The following is a 22,875-nucleotide window of genomic DNA, read 5'->3' as shown; positions in this document are numbered from 1 at the left end:
GAAGGGCATGACAATGTTCAGTCAGTGGCCCACATGGACAGCACAGTTGTTCATTTTTTGAAAACTGTTGATTTGGCAAATGGACAAATTGAGAGTGGAATTGTAGTCGATGGTATTTTCACCAACGTCCTTCCTCTCGTTACACCAGTGTTGGTCTTTCAAGGAGGGCAAGCTCATTTTTCCGGCCTACATCATAAATGGGTTTGTTTATTTATATGTAAAGTCTACCCTTCCTTCCTTTTCAAGAAAATGATCTGTGACCTTGTCGTCTTTTCCAGGGACTCAGTAAAGTCTCCGGATCAGTTCAGAACAACGGAATGATAATCTTGGAAAATGCTCCGGTGGATGTTTATTCTTCAAGATCGCTGATTCGCTCATTTAGCTATCAATCAAAAAAGGATTCCGCCTCAGACAGCTTATCCAATCATCATGCAGAAGCTGAGCGTCTGGGCCACCCCACTGCCCCATAGACCCCCAGAGACACTGAGCGTCCGATGGGCGGGACAAAGCCCAGCATTTATCCAATGAGCGTCTCGTTTCTCTGCAGTGGAACAACCCACTCTATGCTTCCCCACTGAAGTCAGTAGAAGCTGAGCGTCCGACTGTGTGAAGCGCTGTGGGGATGGACAAGGAGGAAGTTGCGCCGGTTACCTGTGATAAGGAGCTGATTGTGAACAAAAGATGAAGGCTTTCTAGCGCGTAGTTAGTCAATGAAGTGAGCACACAGCAGGACAGGTTTCACCACTTTTTAGAGATAGAAGTGAGAGAGCCGCAATTTTTGAACTAATGAGACAGAATAGACATGATGTGCTTCTTGCAGAGGAAACACACACTGATACAGTCAATGCAGCTGACTGGGCAAGAAATGCAATGGTTTGTCCTTTCTTAGTCAGAACACATCCAATAGTGGTGGGGTTGCAATTTTGTTTTCCTGGAGTTTTACTCCTATTTCCTGTGACGTTGAGGAAATTGTAAAAAGTAGACTAAACTCAGTTTAGAAATAAGATTTTTTTGTGTTCACCTCTTTCACTGACAGAATGTTGTTTTTAAGTACTTAAGGTAATGCTGTGTGTAATTGTAATTCGGAAGGCTTTTTTCTTTTGGGAGGGGATTTTCATTGTACTGAAAATGCAATGGATGGGAATCTTAAAAAGTAATTCTCTCCAATATTTCACCTTTTATTAAGGATGAGATTATTAAACGGGCTTTATCTCATTATGGCCAATTGGTGTTGCTAAGCATGGCTAAAATTGCCATGCCATGGTGGAATAAGCCCCACGCACCTACTAAGAAGAGAGATGTGAAAGGTGCAGTCCAAACTAACCCGACTGACGTAAGCGAGAGCGAATCAGACTGCAGTCTTACCTGCAGTCTGTGTAAAAGCGGTTTCTCTCCTCAGTCGTATAGTGTCGCCTGCGTTGACAACATTTCTCCGATGTTGAACAGTTTATGTCGCAAATGAAGTTATTCATGGCCGAAGGGCTTTTTATGAATCGAGAGGGTTACCGGCTGAAGAAGTTTATCACGAAGATAAGCATCCTTTTAAGTAACGAGGGCACCCGCAGTCAGTCTTAACCCCCTGCTTTCCACAATAATGATTTGCTTTTCTGTCCTTCTTATATTTTACCTTTTCTTACGGCAGGAGTTTGTATTGCTTCCCTAAATTTGAACGGGGCAAGAGACCCTCTGAGGAGGGCACAGCTTCGTGAACTAACAAAACAAAAGCGCCTCGACGTAGTTCTACAGCAGGAAACCCATAGTGATGCAGAGAATGCCTCTGACTGGGCAATGGAGTGGGATGGGTTCTCTCTCCTGAGCCACAACACATCTGTTAGTGAAGGTGTTGCTGTTTTATTCGCAAAAGGTTTCACCCCATTATCTTATGAAGCTGTTGAGGTGGTACAGGGCAGATTGTTAAAAGTTAGGGCTGATTTTGAAGAATGTGTTTTTGTTTTCATCTGTGTGTTTGCCCCAACTAAAGCAGTGGAAAGGACACCTTTGTTAGATACGCTTTCTACCACTGTGCCAGGTGCAACATTGAGGAATTTCTATTGGTTGGCGGGGATTTTAACTGCACAGAAGATGATCTAAACAGGAATCACACGGAACCACATATGCTTTCCCAGAGGAAGCTTAAAGGGTGCATACAGACACATGACTTGAGTGATGTGTGGAGGACCTTTCACAGAGAACAGAGGCGATACACTTGAGCTCCCACTCATGATAAAATGATCTCTGTGGCAAGACTGGATAGGTTTTACAGCTTCACACATCATCTCATCATCTTCAGGAGGTGTATGAGTACTCCTGTTGGTTTTTCTGACCATGGGTTGGTGATGTGTGTGGTCGTCTTAATGTCTGTGAAGCCCAAAAGTGCATATTTAAATGTTGCTTTGGCCCATGACAAACATTTTAGGGATGTCTTTGAACGCTTCTGGGCTGATTTTAGAAAGAGTAAGGAGTCTTTTATTTCTTTATCCCAATGGTGGGATTTTGGAAAAACACAAATACAGCAGTTCTGTGAACAGTACACTCAACGCATCACAAGAGACAGAACCTGATCTACTGATTTTAGAGTGAGAACTACTGGAAATGTAGACTCTGGCCTACTCTACTGGGGAGGACAACATTGAAAATTTGGCTAAGATAAGAGCATTTTAGCTGACTTGCTGGGAATGTAGGCACAGGGTACTGTCTGTTCACGCTTTCACCGTATGGACCAGAAGGATTTGCCATGCAATTTTTTTCTTTAGCCTGGAGAAGAAAACTGTCCAAAAAGGCTCATTCACTCACCGCGTGCAGAGTCTGGAGTTTTATTGTCTGGTACTCATGAAATTTGCAATAGAGCTGTTCATCTTTATCAAGATCTTTACAGGAGCAAACTTACTGGTGAACGGGCAGAGGGCCAGAATGTCTTCTGGATGGGTCACCTCAGGTTTCGGTGGAGTCCTTAGATGAGCTTGATGCTGCTCGGACGAACTGGAGAGGGCCCTGGCCTGGATGATACTCCCATGGTACTCATTGATGTAGATGTCCAATACTTTCAGCTTTCTCCCTTTTTTTTAGCAGTGCGAGCTGGTTTGTCCATGGTGTTTCTCTTGGGCAGCGGGTGGCAAGTTCTGATGTTACTGCAGTCCAGCTGCAGTGTTGTTTTCGTCACGCTGGACGAAAACGACGACGTCAGACCCTTTTTTCCATGACGAAAATGAGACTAAGACGAACGTCACCATCGCCCTGTAAAGACTAAAATGTGACGAGAACGAGATGAGACTAAATTGTTAGTTGGTGGACGATCAAAGTTTCAAAACATGCGTTTTTTTTCCGCCAAGTACAACATACGTGCAATGTCAATCAAGAGCTCAAACATCAGCATGGAGCCAGCTGGAGCTGTTGGTCTTAATGGTCACGACCCCATCATCAGTGCTGCCAGGCCCGCTAATGTTGGCTGGTTTAAAGCAGCCTTCTAGTAATCTAGCATGTTATGAATAAAACCCTGTCCATTTGTGGACGGGGGGCAGGTGGAGTGCTTTGACCCGTGTTTGTGGGACTGGGAAACTCGGGAGTCCTCAGACCTGCTGCTGTTCCCTGTCTAAGCAACACACCTGGATGCTTTAACCAATAACAGCAGCTGAAGCCAACATGGAGGACATGAGGTCGTTCACATGGAAGTCAAGTGTGCTTTTATTTAGTTTATCCTGTTTTATTGTGATACAATACTCCTATTGTGGGCCAGTGTGTTGTCTGCTTCTGCAACAAAATAATAAAAGTAAAAGGTAGAGAGAGAAAAAGAGGGGAAACTCCCCTTTGAAGGTGGATCAGTTCAGTGCTTCATTCTAACACTGGAGTGGCCTCTTCAGTACACACACATCTTTGTTGAGAGGATCTTTGATATTTGACTGAAACCTTTGAGTTTTCGTGGACTAAAACTATCAAGGATAGAAATGACGAACATGGGACTAGAACTAAGAAGCATCTAGTCCAAAGACTGAGACTGAGACTAAATCTAAAATGCCTGCCAAAAACAACCCTGTCCAGCTGTAACCCCTTAGACTGCAGGAAAGTAGCCACCTGCTGCTCCATGGAGCTCATATGCAGTTCATCTGGCTCACCTCCCTCGCCAGCGGTCAATGCCCCGGCATGTGACCGGGGTTTGATGTTGAGTCCGGAGATGATCACATCGTTGATTGTGGTGTACTGCTCCAGGTCAGCCACCCTGCTTTCTAGAAAGGTGATTGGCTCATCCTTTCCCTCATTCTGGATGCAGAGAGCTTTAACCTCTTTGAGCAGCTTAAAGAAGCCTTTCTGCTGCAGCCTGACAGCAGAGACTTCTTCACTGAGGAAGTCATTGCCTTTTTGATGTCATCGACCTCCTCCACCAATGGTGCCTTCTTCTGACCCACATTTGGGATGTCCTACTGGGTTTTTTTTTGCAGCGTTAGCTGCTATTTAAGCAGCAAGTTCAGCCGGTTTATCTTATTTGGCATTAAAGATCTGCGTTCCTGAGTTTCTGACTCAGGTAGACAGGTGGGTGGAGAGATGAGAGGATCTGACAAAGATGGATTCTGATAACTCCTTCGACCTGTGAAAGGAGAAGAGCTGGGGGGTCTTTGTGGGCAATGAGAGTATCATGCACAAAAGTTGGGAAGGAGCACTTGACAGTGTTAAAGGAAGGCTTGGAAGGTGGAAGTGGCTGCTACCAAAAATGTCATACAGGGGACGCATACTCATAATAACGTAGTGGGATCCTCTTTTTGGCATCGTCTAGCCTGCGCAGACCCTCCACTAGACTTTCTGGACAAGATACAGTTTTGGGAAATTTCTTCTGGGACAAACTACATTGGATCCACAGTCTGTCTTGTTTTTGCCTGGAGATGAAGGTGGCCATGGACTCATACATCTTCAGTAGGACGGTAGCTTTCAGATTACAGTTCATTATGAGACTCTGAACTGGACTGGCAGATGAAGCATGGAGGCTGGTGAGCAGCACAATTTGGAAGACCTTTGGAGGTTTGGGGCCACATAAAGCCCTCTTTTTAATGATGTCATATGGAACGGCCATTTCAGGATTACCTCCATTCTATCAAAGTCCTCTCAGAATCTGGGCCCTGTTCAAGATGCAAAGACAGGGTTCAACAGACCTCCCTTCACTGACTTTTGCAAGAGCTTGTGGTTGGGGATGCACACCTGGACATGCCCTCAGGTGCTTTTCCTACACTCCAGGAGATCCTTCTTAAATCGAGGACCTGTCCGAATGTAGCTGACCCAGCTTTGACCCAGTGCTGGATCCAGTCTCTATCTCACCTCCTCTGGCAAACAGGCATCAGACAATGCTGCCAAATTAGACTCATCAGAATATAAGAATCAATCATCCCTTGATCAGTACTCAGAGCAGGTTCTCTGGGCCCCTTTGAATCTACGTGAGACCAGAACGAAACGACCAGCACCTCCGAGTTCCAGTTCACGGCAGATTGTTTGGTTTGCTTCAGTTCATTCATAATTAGACTAGACTTACATTAGAGTAATGTATTGAAGCTGTGTCTTCTTATAAGCAGCCAGTAGAGAATGCTGAGTTTTCAGTATTTTGCAGAGAATTCTTTCAGTCAACAAATGAATTCTGTTCATTTTCAATTCAAGAGGGTAGATAAACTCAAAAGCACATTTTTAACTCTCAAAAACACCGAACTTGATGACTTAACATGATGGGGACTACGTGGTTACTGGCACTGGCAAACAGTTCCAGAACCTGAATATGAAGCTAAGGGAAGACTGAAGTGAGGCCCAGCAGTCTCCAGCATAACCCATAGATGGCACTAGATCCAACACACGAGCCCTTCATACGATGCTCTGGTGTCAGGATCACTTACATGACCAACATCAACACAGAGGTTGGACAGGTGATGTGTCTACATGTCTGTAGCCCTGTGGCTATTATTTCAATTATCTCAATTATTTCTTCTTTTTCATTTATTTCATAAGACATTAAAATGTTTTGTTTTATTTCATTATATTTGTATACCCAAGAATGTTGTAAAATGTTAAAATGCTAAATAAGTTAATGTTTAAATATGTTTAAAAAGTGTTAAAATGTTTAAAACCAGTCGATGTATTTGCAGTGTAAAGCCGTAAGAAGGTGGTTTGGTTGTTTAGGCAGATAACATTTTATTTTTCCAACTTGATATCAGCGTGGTATGTCAATCACTCAATCTCTCGCCTCTAATTGGCTTGTCCTTCGTCATTAGCCTATCGCTAATACAACCTATGTAAAGGAGGAGGTGTTTAGCCTTGCCTCCGGGATTCATGCTCCATAGTTTTGGCAGAGGTATATTGCCGTCCGCTCTGGATAGGCATAAAGTGCGCCAGAAAAATACTACGTGTAACATTTCCAAGACCGACGGAGAGTCGTCCTGTGGTTGCTGTGTGTGTTTTCTGAGAAGCTGCCCAAGGACCGGACATTTGCCTGTGTGAGAGAGAGAGGACTGGGGAAGACCTGGACCGCTCGAGAGAGACTCATAGCTGCTGTACTGAGCTTCGTTTCCGCGCTGTGGCTGTACTCACCTTGCCGCCCAAACTGCCATTGCCCTTTGTTTTTCCCCCTGCTCATCCATAACTGCCTATCAACTGGATTTGGAAGTACTGAACTAACTCTTTGCACGTGCTATTTTTGTCTATGCTGGTTAACCCCAGTGAAGCGGCCATTTTGTTTTCGGCCTCCACGCTCGCTAGCATCGCATGGGCCTACAACGAGGGTGTTGTTTTTCAGATAAGCTCGGTGTGAATGTGTGAATGTGAGAGTGGGCTAAGGACTATGGTACATTTTATTTCCATTGTCAAACAGTGTCTATTTTGTGTTATTAGACATTGAGAGTAATTAAGTGATATTTTGAAGTTGAAACTGTCATCAGTGACTCATCTTAAGGTCAACAGTGAACCAGATATATAGTTTTACAATCAACTGCCCTGTGTTCATTCTTTAATCTCTGTGTGGGAGCTGCATTCAAAGTTATTTTAGTGAATTATTTAAAGGGTAAGTACCAACATTTTGGTATTATTAGTTGTGAATGGAGGCACCGCCAAAGATTTTGCATATTACCACACATTTAATACAGGTTAACGCGCCATAGTAAGTCGAACTCAGGCCCCGTCCTAGTGTTCTACAACACCCCCTTAATAATAATTAGTTACATGGGACCGGGGTTACATGTCTGAGATACATGACCTGCTTCTGTGTCCTACTGGTTAAACTGGTCCAAGGCCATTTGAACCACCATGCTGGTCCATGAGCATGTTGACGGCGTGTTTGTTCAACCTCCAGCTGCTACGCGCTCACGTGGAGGAGTTGATTTGAGGAGAGACAAATGGTCAGCATACGTTCTTTTCTCATTTTCTGTAAGATAAGAGCTGTAGTCCAAAATGAAGCAAATCCTAAACTGGAGTGAAGGATCGTTGGGTGGCTCCTGGCTCCAGCAGAGATTGACTGTTTGCTCTGTGGATTAGTGCTCCGTCTGTGGTGGTGCTTCCCAATCACCCAGAGGACATGAGACAAACTGGCTCTGATGGCTCAGGGACGTATTTGTTCAGGTTTAATGCATGTAAAGAGAGTCATGGTGACTCCACGTCTGTCTTCACCTTCTGATCTTCTCTCTCTCTCGAGCTCTTGGCTTTGTAGAGCTGCTTTATTTACAGTTTTTTCACATTCAACATGTCAAAACTGAGCTAAATTCAGTTCTTGCTTGGGTCTTGGATCATCATGGTTCAGGCTCACTGACACTGCCCCCGTGTAAGAGTGCAGTCTCCAGGGGTGCTGTGTCAACTCTGGAGGACTGAACCGTCAGCTTCTGACCATGATGACATCACCGCAGTCTGTCCATTATGGAACCATTCCAAAGGAGTGTCTTTTTAATGTTTGAGGGTGTTACGGTAACCTCGGGCTGGCTGTGTTGTTGTCACCTGACCTGATCCTGCCAGTCCACACAAATCTACGGATTCACCAGATGTGTCCCAAGTGCCTGGTTCTGCTCCACTAAGAGTGTGTCCATCTGTTACTGCTGCATCACAACTGTGGTCAGAAGTACAAGTCCAATACATCCCATCTATGTTCGATTAAAATACAGTGTGAAGAGCCACAGGTGGCACCAAACCAGGCGTCCACCGGTCCACATGGACCTGCAGGACCAGGGAGGACGTGAAACCACTCGGCTGCAAGGTTCCTTCTCCACGCGAGGAGCACACGCAGACAAATTAGAAAAACATTGTGCTTCTGAAAAGCAGTGAGCACAATGACGGAATAGAACCACCTCACAAACCGAGCAAGATGGAACCCTGGGGGGAGTTAAGGAGAACACGTGTCCAACTGAGGACAAACAGACAGAACTGATCCGTGGAGCAGCTGCCTGAGCTTGAGGAGGAAGTTGGTCTGTTATCGCTGACTTGTCGGGTCTTATGAGACCAATTAATTAGAGCTGTGCATGTTTGATAGAGAATGCCAGAGAAAAGAGATGGAGAGAAGCAGGGACGGATCCAAGGCTGTCTCCAGAGAGCCCAGCCTGTATAATCACACACACGCTCTTGCATTTGTCTGATTGTGTGTGTGTGTGTGTGTGGGGGGGGGGGGGTGGATGGAGTGGCTCTGACCTCCTGCTGCCTCCACACTGACCGTGACACCGTCATTACAACACTGGCACTAATGAGGGCGACACCATCACAGCTGGGAGGATTCCAAGCACTCCTACTTGTACTGCTGCTTGTCCAGGGAATGACTCTGCGTGTTAACGAGTGATGGCAAGTGCATGACTAATGATTATGGGAAAATGATAGGAATGACAACACAGCAGCGGGAAGCCGGCTGTGTTGTCTGGAGTGGAGTCACCAGGGTGTTAATGCTGCAAGACATCCATCAGACACGAGGCAGGACAGAGGCTGCAGCAGTCCTGAGGAGGTGCCCTCTGATTGGTGCAGACGTGTAGTTTTCCAGTGGTGGCGGTGAGAGAAGGTCCTGTGGACAGTTGTGAGTTCCTGCTTCCTTCATCTGCCAGCACATCAACTATTGCTTTACAGTCAGGTGTCTCAGTAGCAGCCTACAGCTAATTACATCATTGAAGTGATGAACAAGTTGTTTGCTTGACTGGTCAGTATGAAGGAACCGGACCGACTGAGATGACTTCTGAGCAAACACAAGTCAGAACCAGCAGAATATCACAGTCACTGAGAGCGCTGATACCCCCGCTGAGCGTGGGGGAAGGTCCTCACAGGTTTTAACTTCTTGTGGATATATAAAAAAGTTTGTTTCCTGAGAGAGAGCAGCATATGAGGAACTGTGTGTGTGTGTGTGTGTGTGTGTGTTGCCTCTCTGAGTTATTTTTCTCCCTTGCAGATAATTTTTAATGAATGCCACCACTTTGCACACTGGGATGAAGCTAGAGCTGAGTGGGACACACAGACAGACAGACAGACACACACACTCTTTCTTTCTCTGCTTCAGTGGAATCAGCAGCTTGAAAGGAGGCCTGAGAGGAAGCAGCAGCTCTCCCAGGAGATGTGCTGATGTGTAGGGGCAGGGTGGTCGCCGCCTGATAAATGCTGAGCGTTGACGTTGTTGGAGCTGGAATCAGAAATGTGAAACCCTTGAGGCGCATCAAAGAAGATGATTTTCACTCGGATTAGAACCTCTGGAACAAGCCGAGCTCTAACAATCACATTTGTGCCTGATGGGAGGGGTCCTGCTCCTCTGGAGCTCTGTGGCTCCAACCTGCCTGCCATCCCCAGCTGTGTCAGGGCTCTTCTGAACATTGGAGCCCACCAGCATCATCCGCCTCCAGGATCCTCCTCAGAATTCCTCCTCGCCATCGTCGCCACACAGACAGCTTCAGACAGTGTTGGTGGCAAGAGCAGAACTTATGCCCCTGAGACCGTCACAGGCCATTAACCCTTCTGTGGACATGGAGGTCCTCCCGCACCCTTGATCATCTCCTCCAGAAAGGACAAGCAAATCCAACCAGGATGGATAAAGCGACCTCGGGCAGCAGCGGACCTTCAACAGGAGCAGAAAAGTGAAGCTTCACATGGATTCAGGACATCAGATGAATCCATCCTCTGGCCCTCTAGAACCTGACAGACAGAGATGTTCTGCTGCTGAATCCTCTTTTAATTCTGCTTATAAACACAAACCTCATGTTGTTTGACTCGGGGGACACGAGGAATGTCCCCTTTGTTCTCACTCATCAAGTAGTCAGGTCGGATGGTGCTGGAGCAGCACAACTAGAACCAGCCAGCATCATCAGCCTTCAACAACATCTCCTGTCCGTCTGTCCCTCCTGGTGAGGGATCCTCCTCCCCTCCTCACCCTGAGGTTTCTCCCATTTTTCCCTGTTAAAGGTTTTCTATGGAGTTTCTCCTCAGTCGATGTGAGGCTCTGAGGGCAGAGGATGTTGTTATGATGCCATGAAGCCTGGAGACAAACTGGAGGGGAAAACAGGCTACAAAGAAAACTGCCTTGCTTCATGCGTCTGCTCAGGATTCCTACATGGGTGAGGAAAGTCAAACTAAAGTGCTCATTCAAAACCAAACCAGGATTTCTCTGTGACCCAGCCTAACCAGGTAGAACATGAGTCAACAGGTGACCTCTGCGGTTGTTTGGGTCTGACGTGAACCAGATGGCGCCATTGCTCGCTGCCTGTCATCTGTCCTCTCAGACTTCCTCACTTAGTGAGTCGTGAAGCGGCCTTGTTGATGATGACGACCACCTCTGATAGGCGCTGATACTCGCTGACGCATGATGCCACCCAGACAGACTCAAATATCCAGCCAGCACTGGAGACGCGGGGACTCATACGCACCTGCGCACACACACAAACACACTAAAGTAGGAAAGGACCTGGTGGCCTGGTGAGGCGGGATGACCGTGAATTATTCATGTGTGTTCCAGAGGCTGACTCACCCAGACAGGCAGCGTGCTGATCAACAGTGCTGTGGTTTCACATCTGGTTGCGTCACTACTGTCTCGCTGTACCATCAAGAGACACACATAGACATGTCCCAGCTGCTTTAAGGCATCTGCCGCCCGTTAACATCACCACGCACCCAAGATTTTATATCGGGTGACGTGGGGTGTGTGTGTGTGTGTGTGTGTGGGGGGCGGTCCAGAGACGGAGACAGCAGGTGCGCATGTCACAGTTTGAATGGTGGCGCCAGGCCCAATGGTCGCAACTTCGAAGAGCAATGTTCTTGTTTACCAAATCAGAAAAAGATCCCATCTAAAAAACTATAATAGACTGTGTTAACGGGGGAGCGGTGGCGGGTAGTGGCGCGTCTCTGTGTGCGTGTGCGTGTGCGTGTGCGTGTGCTGCGCCGTCTGAATGTGTGTTGCGGGTGGCATTTACACTTCTTTCAGTCCCATAGAACTCCTTGTGCGCTGTGACTCAACTATTTGAAAAGTTGGGTTGTTACAAAGTACCACCAACAGTCCTGGCTTTCTGAATGTTGCTGCGCTCCCTCTGCAAGTGATGTGTATGAGCTGATTTCCTTTCAATGGAGAAGTTTCACCGTGGCACCTGATAGTTCACCTTTACACTTTAGGTCTCAACGGAAGAGTGACCTTTCACACAAACACCCTCAGGATCTGTAGCGCCAGCTTGGCTCTCCATTCTGCAGGTTTTTGCTGAGCAGATCTTTCTTCATAACTTATTCACCACCTGAGTTACACAACAATTTATTCCAACTGCCCCAGAAACATACCAGGGCTGTTTCCAGTGGTGCGAACGGAGCGCTGAGGCTTCCAAGCTTAGAAGGGCAGGTGTATGCATTTTTATATCATGACTGGACCTCAGAGGTGTCTGTCTGGAGCACAAGTCCAGAGAGTTCTACCACACAGACGGATCCGGGCTGCCTGGCTCTGAACAAAACGACCCGGTCAGAGCCTGACACAGGTAGCGGGATGTGTTTAGCAGCAGGACCCTAAATGAGTAAACAGCAGCATCAGGTCACAGACCTGAGAACGGACGCGTGAGCATCGGGGGATTCGTCCTCAAGCCTTGCAGAGGCGCAGTATCAGAACCAAGCGCTGATAGCGAGGTTATCACATCTCGGCTGACTTCACACTTGGATGCGGGACTACAACAGTGCCAGTCCATGTACTCATCCAGATTCTGGTCCATTGCTTTTGCTGGATAAGGAAGCCCAAGATGAGACGTTGATCCCATCTCCGGCGCAGACGTGCAGCTGAAATGAACAAACGTGCTGGTGCTCCAGCCTGTGTTAAACAATGATGACATCACATATTCACGACTCTTAATTGTCCAAATTCAAACATTCCTGATGTGACAAGTTGGTCAGTTGATACACTTTTTTCCAGCCCAGAAGAACCTCGTCTTCTTTGCAGGTTTCTTTCTGCAGTGCAGACATGAATCAGTTTCGAACAAAGACTCACAAGCTCTGCTCCCCCAGGACCCTCCAACAGCTGCTACTTAGTCTAATGTGAGCATCGCACTCTCTGCCAAAGACCTGCAGCAGTGACCATTTAACACACACACACACACACGTTTCCAAACTGTCTCCACCTGAGTAAAATAACATCTGGATGTGATGTAACATCTGACATTGTGTATCAAATCCAGCTTCTCTTCCTCCAGCTGGGGCATTCAATCCACTGGGTCGATCAGCTGATCATATCAGCCCATGGATTGATTATTGAAACATTTCACTAACCTTCGCCTGTAACACTTGAGCTTCACATTGTCTCGTGGTGCCGTCGTCTTGGTGGAACTGAGCACGAGCCGCGCTGACATCGTCTCAGTAGAGCTGCGTGCTTCCAGCCGTCCTGGTCAGCTGCCACGTTTCCCAGCTGTTCCCCTCAGCTCTGTGTTTGGGAATGTCGTCATCACATCGTAATTCTTCCCTCTGCTGCGCGCGTGTTGGCTCCACAGGGGCTGGTGGGAGTCGTTCAGTGGCCTTTTGTCTCCCGGCCTGCTACCCTTGGGGACGTCGCTGTCATGGTCATTGAGGCGTTCATCGTGGAAGTGCCTCCACAGCAGTGACGATGAAGCAACCTGACCACAGCAGCCGCTGCTGCTCGTGATGTCATTGTGCAGTCAAGAACAAGATGACATGTTGGCGAGGGCGTCTCGAGACGTCCTCATGACATCATCAGTTCCGGGGACCAATAGCCGCCAGTGGACAGCAAAGTAAGAGTTTGCACCCCTTACTGGTACAGGGGCCCAGAGGGGCCGGAGCCTGAAGCTCTCTGCATCTAAGAGAAGAAGAATTCAAATCCTCCTCCCCTTGGTTTTCGGCTGCTGCAGCAACCCGTTTGAGCCTGCCTCCTTCTGCTGTCTGCTGGGAAATACTACCGTGTACTACAAGAGTATGCTAGTTTATTTTACTCTCTCAGTCAGAGAGAGTACTGCTGGAAACTCCCACCCCAGTGCCTGTTCCTGTTTACTCCCACTGCTCTGTCACATTTACGCTGATGTGGTAATATGAGCATGGTATTTTTACTTTAACCCCAACTAATACTGTAATACTACTGATGCTTCAGTGTTGCTACCATGCCTGAACATGTCGTTGTTGTCTTATAAAGTTGGATCACTGTTAGTGGATCCAATGTTGTGATTGTTTATGTCTCAGGGCCTCCCTTCTCTCCCTCTCTCTCCTTCCCTCCCTTTCTTTCTTTTTCTGCTTTCATGGAAGTTTTTGGGTCTCTCACCATCACTGAGGAATCATGGTGGATCTGCTTGAGAACGTTGATTCTGCTCAACATTTTTATGTGTTCATTTGAAACAAATTCACAACAAATCTGATCCCACTGAAATAAACTGGAGAGGAAAAGTAGGATAAATGTCAGAGTGTAATACACATGCAGGACCCCAATAATCTCAGTATAATCTTGGTCTATTATCAGTATAATCCCAGTATAACCTCAATCTACCATCAATATAATCCCAGTATAACCTCAATCTACCATCAATATAATCCCAGTATAACCTCAATCTACCATCAATATAATCCCAGTATAACCTCAATCTACCATCAATATAATCCCAGTATAACCTCAATCTACCATCAATATAATCCCAGTATAACCTCAATCTACCATCAATATAATCACAGTATAACCTCAATCTACCATCAATATAATCACAGTATAACCTCAATCTACCATCAATATAATCCCAGTATAACCTCAATCTACCATCAATATAATCCCAGTATAACCTCAATCTACCATCAATATAATCCCAGTATAACCTCAATCTACATTCAATATAATCCCAGTATAACCTCAATCTACCATCAATACAATACCAGTATAACCTCAATCTACCATCAATATAATCCCAGTATAACCTCAATCTACCATCAATATAATCCCAGTATAACCTCAATCTATCAATATAATCCCAGTATAACCTCAATCTACCATCAATATAATCCCAGTATAACCTCAATCTACCATCAATATAATCCCAGTATAACCTCAATCTACCATCAATATAATCACAGTATAACCTCTGTATAATCTAGTCTATTATCAGTATAATCCCAGTATAACCTCAATCTACCATCAATATAATCCCAGTATAACCTCAATCTACCATCAATATAATCCCAGTATAACCTCAATCTATCAATATAATCCCAGTATAATCTCAATCTACCATCAATACAATCCCAGTATAACCTCAATCTACCATCAATATAATCCCAGTATAACCTCAATCTACCATCAATATAATCCCAGTATAACCTCAATCTACCATCAATATAATCCCAGTATAACCTCAATCTACCATCAATATAATCCCAGTATAACCTCAATCTACCATCAATATAATCCCAGTATAACCTCAATCTACCATCAATATAATCCCAGTATAACCTCAATCTACCATCAATATAATCACAGTATAACCTCAATCTACCATCAATATAATCACAGTATAACCTCAATCTACCATCAATATAATCCCAGTATAACCTCAATCTACCATCAATATAATCCCAGTATAACCTCAATCTACCATCAATATAATCCCAGTATAACCTCAATCTACATTCAATATAATCCCAGTATAACCTCAATCTACCATCAATACAATACCAGTATAACCTCAATCTACCATCAATATAATCCCAGTATAACCTCAATCTACCATCAATATAATCCCAGTATAACCTCAATCTATCAATATAATCCCAGTATAACCTCAATCTACCATCAATATAATCCCAGTATAACCTCAATCTACCATCAATATAATCCCAGTATAACCTCAATCTACCATCAATATAATCACAGTATAACCTCTGTATAATCTAGTCTATTATCAGTATAATCCCAGTATAACCTCAATCTACCATCAATATAATCCCAGTATAACCTCAATCTACCATCAATATAATCCCAGTATAACCTCAATCTATCAATATAATCCCAGTATAATCTCAATCTACCATCAATACAATCCCAGTATAACCTCAATCTACCATCAATATAATCCCAGTATAACCTCAATCTACCATCAATATAATCCCAGTATAATCCCAGTATAACCTCAATCTACATCAATATAATCCCAGTATAACCTCAATCTACATTCAATATAATCCCAGTATAACCTCAATCTACCATCAATACAATACCAGTATAACCTCAATCTACCATCAATATAATCCCAGTATAACCTCAATCTACCATCAATATAATCCCAGTATAACCTCAATCTACATTCAATATAATCCCAGTATAACCTCAATCTACCATCAATACAATACCAGTATAACCTCAATCTACCATCAATATAATCCCAGTATAACCTCAATCTACCATCAATATAATCCCAGTATAACCTCAATCTATCAATATAATCCCAGTATAATCTCAATCTACCATCAATACAATCCCAGTATAACCTCAATCTACCATCAATATAATCCCAGTATAACCTCAATCTACCATCAATATAATACCAGTTTTACCTCAATCTACAATCAATATAATCCCAGTATAACCTCAATCTACATTCAATATAATCCCAGTATAACCTCAATCTACATTCAATACAATACCAGTATAACCTCAATCTACCATCAATATAATCCCAGTATAACCTCAATCTACCATCAATATAATCCCAGTATAACCTCAATCTACCATCAATATAATCCCAGTATAACCTCAATCTACCATCAATATAATCCCAGTATAACCTCAATCTACCATCAATATAATCCCAGTATAACCTCTGTATAATCTAGTCTATTATCAGTATAATCCCAGTATAACCTCTGTATAATCTAGTCTATTATCAGTATAATCCCAGTATAACCTCAATCTACCATCAATATAATCCCAGTATAACCTCAATCTACCATCAATATAATCCCAGTATAACCTCAATCTACATCAATATAATCCCAGTATAACCTCAATCTACCATCAATATAATACCAGTTTTACCTCAATCTACCATCAATATAATCCCAGTATAACCTCAAACTACATTCAATATAATCCCAGTATAACCTCAATCTACCATCAATACAATACCAGTATAACCTCAATCTACCATCAATATAATCCCAGTATAACCTCAATCTACCATCAATATAATCCCAGTATAACCTCAATCTATCAATATAATCCCAGTATAATCTCAATCTACCATCAATATAATCCCAGTATAACCTCAATCTACCATCAATATAATCCCAGTATAATCTCAATCTACCATCAATACAATCCCAGTATAACCTCAATCTACCATCAATATAATCCCAGTATAACCTCTGTATAATCTAGTCTATTATCAGTATAATCCCAGTATAACCTCAATCTACCATCAGTATAATCCCAGTATAACCTCAATCTACCATCAATATAATCCCAGTATAACCTCAATCTACCATCAATATAATCCCAGTATAACCTCAATCTACCATCAATATAATCCCAGTATAACCTCAATCTACCATCAATATAATCCCAGTATAACCTCAATCTACCATCAATATAATCCCAGTATAACCTCAATCTACCATCAATATAATCCCAGTATAACCTCAATCTACCATCAATATAATCCCAGTACAACCTCAATCTACCATCAATACAATACCAGTATAACCTCAATCTACCATCAATATAATCCCAGTATAACCTCAATCTACCATCAATATAATCCCAGTATAACCTCAATCTACCATCAATATAATCCCAGTATAACCTCTGTATAATCTAGTCCATTATCAGTATAATCCCAGTCGGGTTGTAATGAAAACTCTACTGTGTCAACTATCAGCACAAAACCTGCTGAGGAATATTTTGACAATTGTTTTCATCACATTATAATAACTGACCGACGCTATCATTTGTCCTGCACAGAGCGAGACTGAAGTATAATCCCAGTATAATCCCAGTATAATCTCTAGTTTAATGCAGCCTAAAACCAGGAAGCCCTTTTGCATGACATTGATTTGGTCGGGCTTCAGAAAACTCTTCTCTGAGTGCAGCAGCTTGATTCATACCCCACCCCCACCCTCACCCCGCCGTCCTCCAGGTGAGATTAGATGTGACTGCATGATAATGGAAGCACGAATGCAACGACAGCCAGATTCACACCACGCAAAGGTCACCGCCCAGGCAAATTCTTAATCAGCTGCAAATGTCAGAGAGCAACCTTGGGTCTAAATCAGGGAGACTTGGTCATTAGGAGACGCGCGGCGTCAGCATGCTGATGAGTCCGGAGGTGTTGTGGGGGGGCGGCAGCAAAACTCTGCCTGGAAGGTGAGATGAGAGTCTAAGGCCTCCTCCATCATGACTGATGATGACATCAAGCGATCACACATGCAGGACTGAAAAACACATGTACATGTATGTAGAGCTGAATAGAGGCCAACTGTCCCTGTCCTTGGAGCTGTGGTCCTCCTCTAGAGGAGGATCACCACGGAGGATCCAGACGACCTGCAGGCAGGAGGTGCCCAGAGGATGATGCAGGTGGAGCGGACCCCTGACACAACTGCCATGACACAACTGACTCCTCTCTGGTAGGAGGGGTCCCTGGTCGGTGGGGTCCCTGGTCGAAGGGGTCCTGGTAGGAGGGGTCCTGGTAGGAGGGGTCCCTGGTAGGAGACTTTGATGATGGAGAGAAGGGGTTAAATTTAAGCCCAGCTAGAGTTAAAACCAGCGTCTGGTATTAAAACCAGTTCATGCTACTGGATTGTTGCTTTCTACAGAGACAAACTGCTTTGATGTCCAGTAGAAGATTAAATTTATTTGATGTTGTTTGGCAGTCATGTGACATGAACAGTGGTTGAACATTCATATTGGATGGGTGTGTAAGGTCAAATGTCAGTGTGGTAGTTTTATTACACACAAGCTGATGTCATTGCCTCTCAGTAGCATTGATGTTGCTGTGTTCTCTCATTTTTGCCACACACTCACACACACACACTCTCTCACACACACACGCACACACTCACACACACACTCTCTCTCACACTCTCTTACACACTCACACACTCTGTCTCACACACTCTCACACCCTCACACTCTCACTCTCTCACACTCACACACACTCTCTCTCACACACACACACACTCTCTCACACACACACACACACTCTCTCTCACACACACACACACACTCTCTCTCACACACACACACTCACACTCTCTCTCACACACACACACTCACACACACACACACACACACACACACTCAAACTCACACACTCTCACACACTCACGGTGTACATGAGTCCAGCACGTAATGATCGAACAGGTGAAGGAGCTCCTCTGAGCTCAGGCCAGCAGGAGAAGGTGAGGTTTATTTGAAGTTATCAGGGAGTCACGGAGGAGCAGATCAAGGTTCTGCTCTGGTTCCCTCCTCCTCCTCTCAGCTGGAGGCCGACTCCCTGCCAATGTCCTCCACTGAGAGGAGAGATAAAAACCTTCAGGATGCAGCAGAGGTGAATCTTGTCTCACATCAGCTCTTCTCCTTCTCTTTACCTGCCGTGCCTGAGCTGCTCCTCCCTCCTCAGGGCTGCTCCTCCCTCCTCAGAGCTGCTCCTCCCTCCTCAGGGCTGCTCCTCCCTCCTCAGGGCTGCTCCTCCCTCCTCAGGGCTGCTCCTCCCTCCTCAGAGCTGCTCCTCCCTCCTCAGGGCTGCTCCTCCCTCCTCAGGGCTGCTCCTCCCTCCTCAGGGCTGCTTCTTCATCACGTCTCCTGTTCTGCTGGCTCCTCATCACACGTGCCTTCATGAAGATCTTCCTTGTGAAATCACAGACAACAAAAACTTCCCTGTTTTAATTGCATGTCAAATTCATGTGTGAACAGAGTTTTATAATGAAAGGGTTTTTCCTTCACATCAGGAGCTCGTCTTTCTAGCAGATGAGTTCTTGTCCTCCGACGCGTTCTTCCTGTCTTTGTTATGCACTCAAACAAAACAGAATGGAATTTGTGAGTATCTGTGAAGGTGCAGGAAGCCTTGCTGTGTCAGCGAGGTGCGGGTGTCAGTGCGCCTGCACTGGGGAATGAGCAGTCGATTGAGTCGCGTAGCAGCGACAACACTCGTGTGCCGTTTCTCAGTGAAATAGTTTGTTATTCCTAGCTTCCTCTGTAGGTCCTAGCTAGTGTGAGCATCGATTCCAGGACAGACAAACTCTGCGAGAAGTGTCTCTTTAGTACAAACTCAAAATAATTTTGAGTGCTCAGCTGTAAGCCTGACCTGGTACGGTAAAGATATTGTATGAAGACAGAATGTAAATTGACTCACAAACAGTTGGAGTTTGCGCCCTCACAGGAGTGACGTCCGGCAGCAACGCTTGGCGCACCTTTGAGTTGGATTTGATAGGGAGTCAAAAACTTGGCTTGAAAACTGAGAAGGTTTGGTTCAGGTGAATCAGGTGGGCTGGGCACGTCTCCATTGGCCAGATGTGATCTGAGTGATGGACGAGGGGAAGACGCCACCAGCGAGGTATCCAGGCATTAATGGAGTTATTGTGACCTTTGACCTTCTACACGTGCAGAGCAGCAGGCTTATCAGCAGCCAATCAGAGCGTCGCTGTGCCGGAGGGAGTCTTTCTACGAGCAACCTCAATATCCAGGTGCGTTCGCCCCACTTTCACAAGCATGGACTTCCATGTTTACAGGTCAAACTACCAGACAGGTCGGCAGGTTCCTGTCACCTTTGAGTTGGGAACCTCCCGTGATTGTTGAGAACGTTGGGATCTCCTCAGGACCAGTAGAGACTGGTAGGATGACCAGAGAAACATGTCTGATATGCTGGGACTGGTAGCTGCCCCCCCAGCAGCTTCGGCCTGTGAGTGGTGTGTGGAGGTCTAGACAAGGTTACAGAGGAGCCTGGCTGTATTTACCCACCTGAACTCTGTCAAAGTCTCCTCTGGAGCTCCCTTGCACCTCCCAGAATAGAGCAGCCAGGGTGAGCTGAGAGCCTGATTACACCCCAAACATTCATCATCTTCCAGGCTATCATTATCCCTGTGGGGGGTGACGGGCCGGGCCAGCGACAGGTGTGGGCCCATTCTGAGACCATGAGCAATGACGGGCTTCACTTCACAAGCCACCACCACTGGCAGCTGCCCGCCTGATTACAGCATCACACAGGCAGACCTCAGCTGAGCAGCACTTTGACAAGGACAAGAGATACCTGACAATGCAATAAACAGAGAGAATCAGATGAGATATTTTTCGCCAGGAGCAACTCTTCCTGGGCAGCAGCAAATCACTCACTGTTGTTCAGTCTTTTGAGTACATGATGAAGTTGGCTTTCATCCAGTAAGAGAAGTCTGGACGAACTAAATTAAAGTTTTGTAATATCCAGCTGATTAAAGCTGAAACCAGCTGGGGTCCTTTAGGCAGCAGAGTCCAGGAATGCTGAGAGGAGTCTGGGTGGATGAGGACCGGCTGCTTCAGAACCACAGAGGCAGAGCTCCATGAGTGTCGCTGCAGAAGACATGCAAAACGTTGACTTTGTTCCAACAACGGTGGAGACTTTCTGGTCTTCTCAACATATTGGAGGAAGAAAAAAATGAAAAAAATAGAGCTTGTGAGCGTGCGTGCGTGCGTGCGTGCGTGCGTGCGTGCGTGTGTGTGTGTGTGAGGGCGAGTGTTTCGATTACTCTCCATGTGAAGACTTTTCTCATCTAAAAAACTTGTCCTCTCTGGCATTGAAGTTGACGCTTTTGTAAGATGAAATACAGAAAACAATGGAATTATAGCAAATGGCAGCGTAGCAACATTACATCATAACTCAGAAGCACAGACACAGACACACAGAGGCACAGACACAGAAGCACAGACACACAGAGGCACAGACACACAGAGGCACAGACACAGACAGACGCAGACACACAGAGGCACAGACACAGAAGCACAGACACACAGAAGCACAGACACAGACACACAGAGGCACAGACACAGAAGCACAGACACACAGAGGCACAGACACACAGAGGCACAGACACACAGAGGCACAGACACACAGAGGCACAGACACAGACAGACGCAGACACACAGAGGCACAGACACACACAGACGCAGACAAAGAAGCACAGACACACAGAAGCACAGACACAGACACACAGAGGCACAGACACAGAAGCACAGACACACAGAGGCACAGACACACAGAGGCACAGACACACACAGACGCAGACACACAGGCACAGACACACACAGACGCAGACACAGAAGCACAGACGCACAGACACACAGATGCACAGACACACAGAGGCAGACACACAGAGGCACAGACACACACAGAGGCACAGACACACACAGACGCAGACACAGAAGCACAGACACACAGAAGCACAGACACACAGAAGCACAGACACAGACACGCAGAGGCACAAACACACAGAAGCACAGACAGAGGCACAGACACACAGACACAGAAGCACAGACACACTGAAGCACAGACACACAGAGGCACAAACACATAGAAGCACAAACACAAAGGCACACACACAGACACAGAAGCACAGACACACTGAAGCACAGACACACAGAGACACAAACACATAGATGACCAAACACAAAGGCACACACACACAGAAACAGAAGCACAGACACACTGAAGCACAGACACACGGAGGCACAGACACAGACACACAGAGGCACAGACACACAGAAGCACAGACACAGAAGCACAGACAGACAGAGGCACAGACACGCAGAGGCACACACACAGAAGCACAGACACACAGAGGCACAGACACACAGAAGCACAGACACAGAAGCACAAACACACAGAAGCACAGACACAGGCAGAGACACACAGAGGCACAAACACACAGAGGCACAGACACACAGAGGCACAAACACACAGAATCACAGACACAGAGGCACAGACACACAGAGGCACAAACACACAGAAGCACAGACACAGAGGCAGAGACACAGAGGCACAGACACAGAAGCACAGACACACAGAGGCACAGACAAACACAGACCCAGAGGCACAGACACACAGAAGCACAGACACACAGAAGCACAGAGGCACAGACACACAGAAGCACAGACACACAGAGGCACAGACAGAGAGGCACAGACATACAGAAGTACAGAGGCACAGACCCAAAGAAGCACAGAGGCACAGACATACAGAAGTACAGAGGCACAGACACACAGAGGCATAGACACACAGAGGCACAGTTATCTGAGCTGCATCTATTTTGAGAGAATAATACCACGCTTTGGGCTGTCACCAAACCCGTTCACCAGTCTATTGCTGTCAGCAACGCCTCTATTTTCTCAGCTGAAGTGTGAAACTCATTCCTTCATGTTCTCCATGGGGCTCAGCTGAGGGCTGCAGGCTGGTCACGCTGCATCAAGCTACGTCAATGACCTGCGACGTGTTAACG

At 45.7% G+C, this 22,875-nt stretch overlaps 1 long non-coding RNA gene across 1 annotated transcript; it reads right to left on the bottom strand.

The window, feature by feature from the left end:
- Positions 1-19,779: 19,779 nt before the first annotated feature.
- Positions 19,780-21,087, bottom strand: LOC147245923 (uncharacterized). Its single transcript, XR_015109808.1, has 3 exons — positions 20,741-21,087; positions 20,369-20,657; positions 19,780-19,821 (listed from the first exon to the last, which is right to left on the bottom strand). It is a non-coding gene; the product is annotated as an uncharacterized LOC147245923 (long non-coding RNA).
- Between the last annotated feature and the right edge of the window lie 1,788 nt (positions 21,088-22,875).

Source organism: Aulostomus chinensis, chromosome 17 (genome assembly GCF_037954235.1).
Source record: "Aulostomus chinensis isolate RoL2024-O1b breed Wild chromosome 17, RoL_Achi_v1.0, whole genome shotgun sequence".
Classification (NCBI taxonomy): Eukaryota; Metazoa; Chordata; class Actinopteri; order Syngnathiformes; family Aulostomidae; genus Aulostomus; species Aulostomus chinensis.
This window is presented reverse-complemented; position numbering and strand designations above follow the sequence as displayed.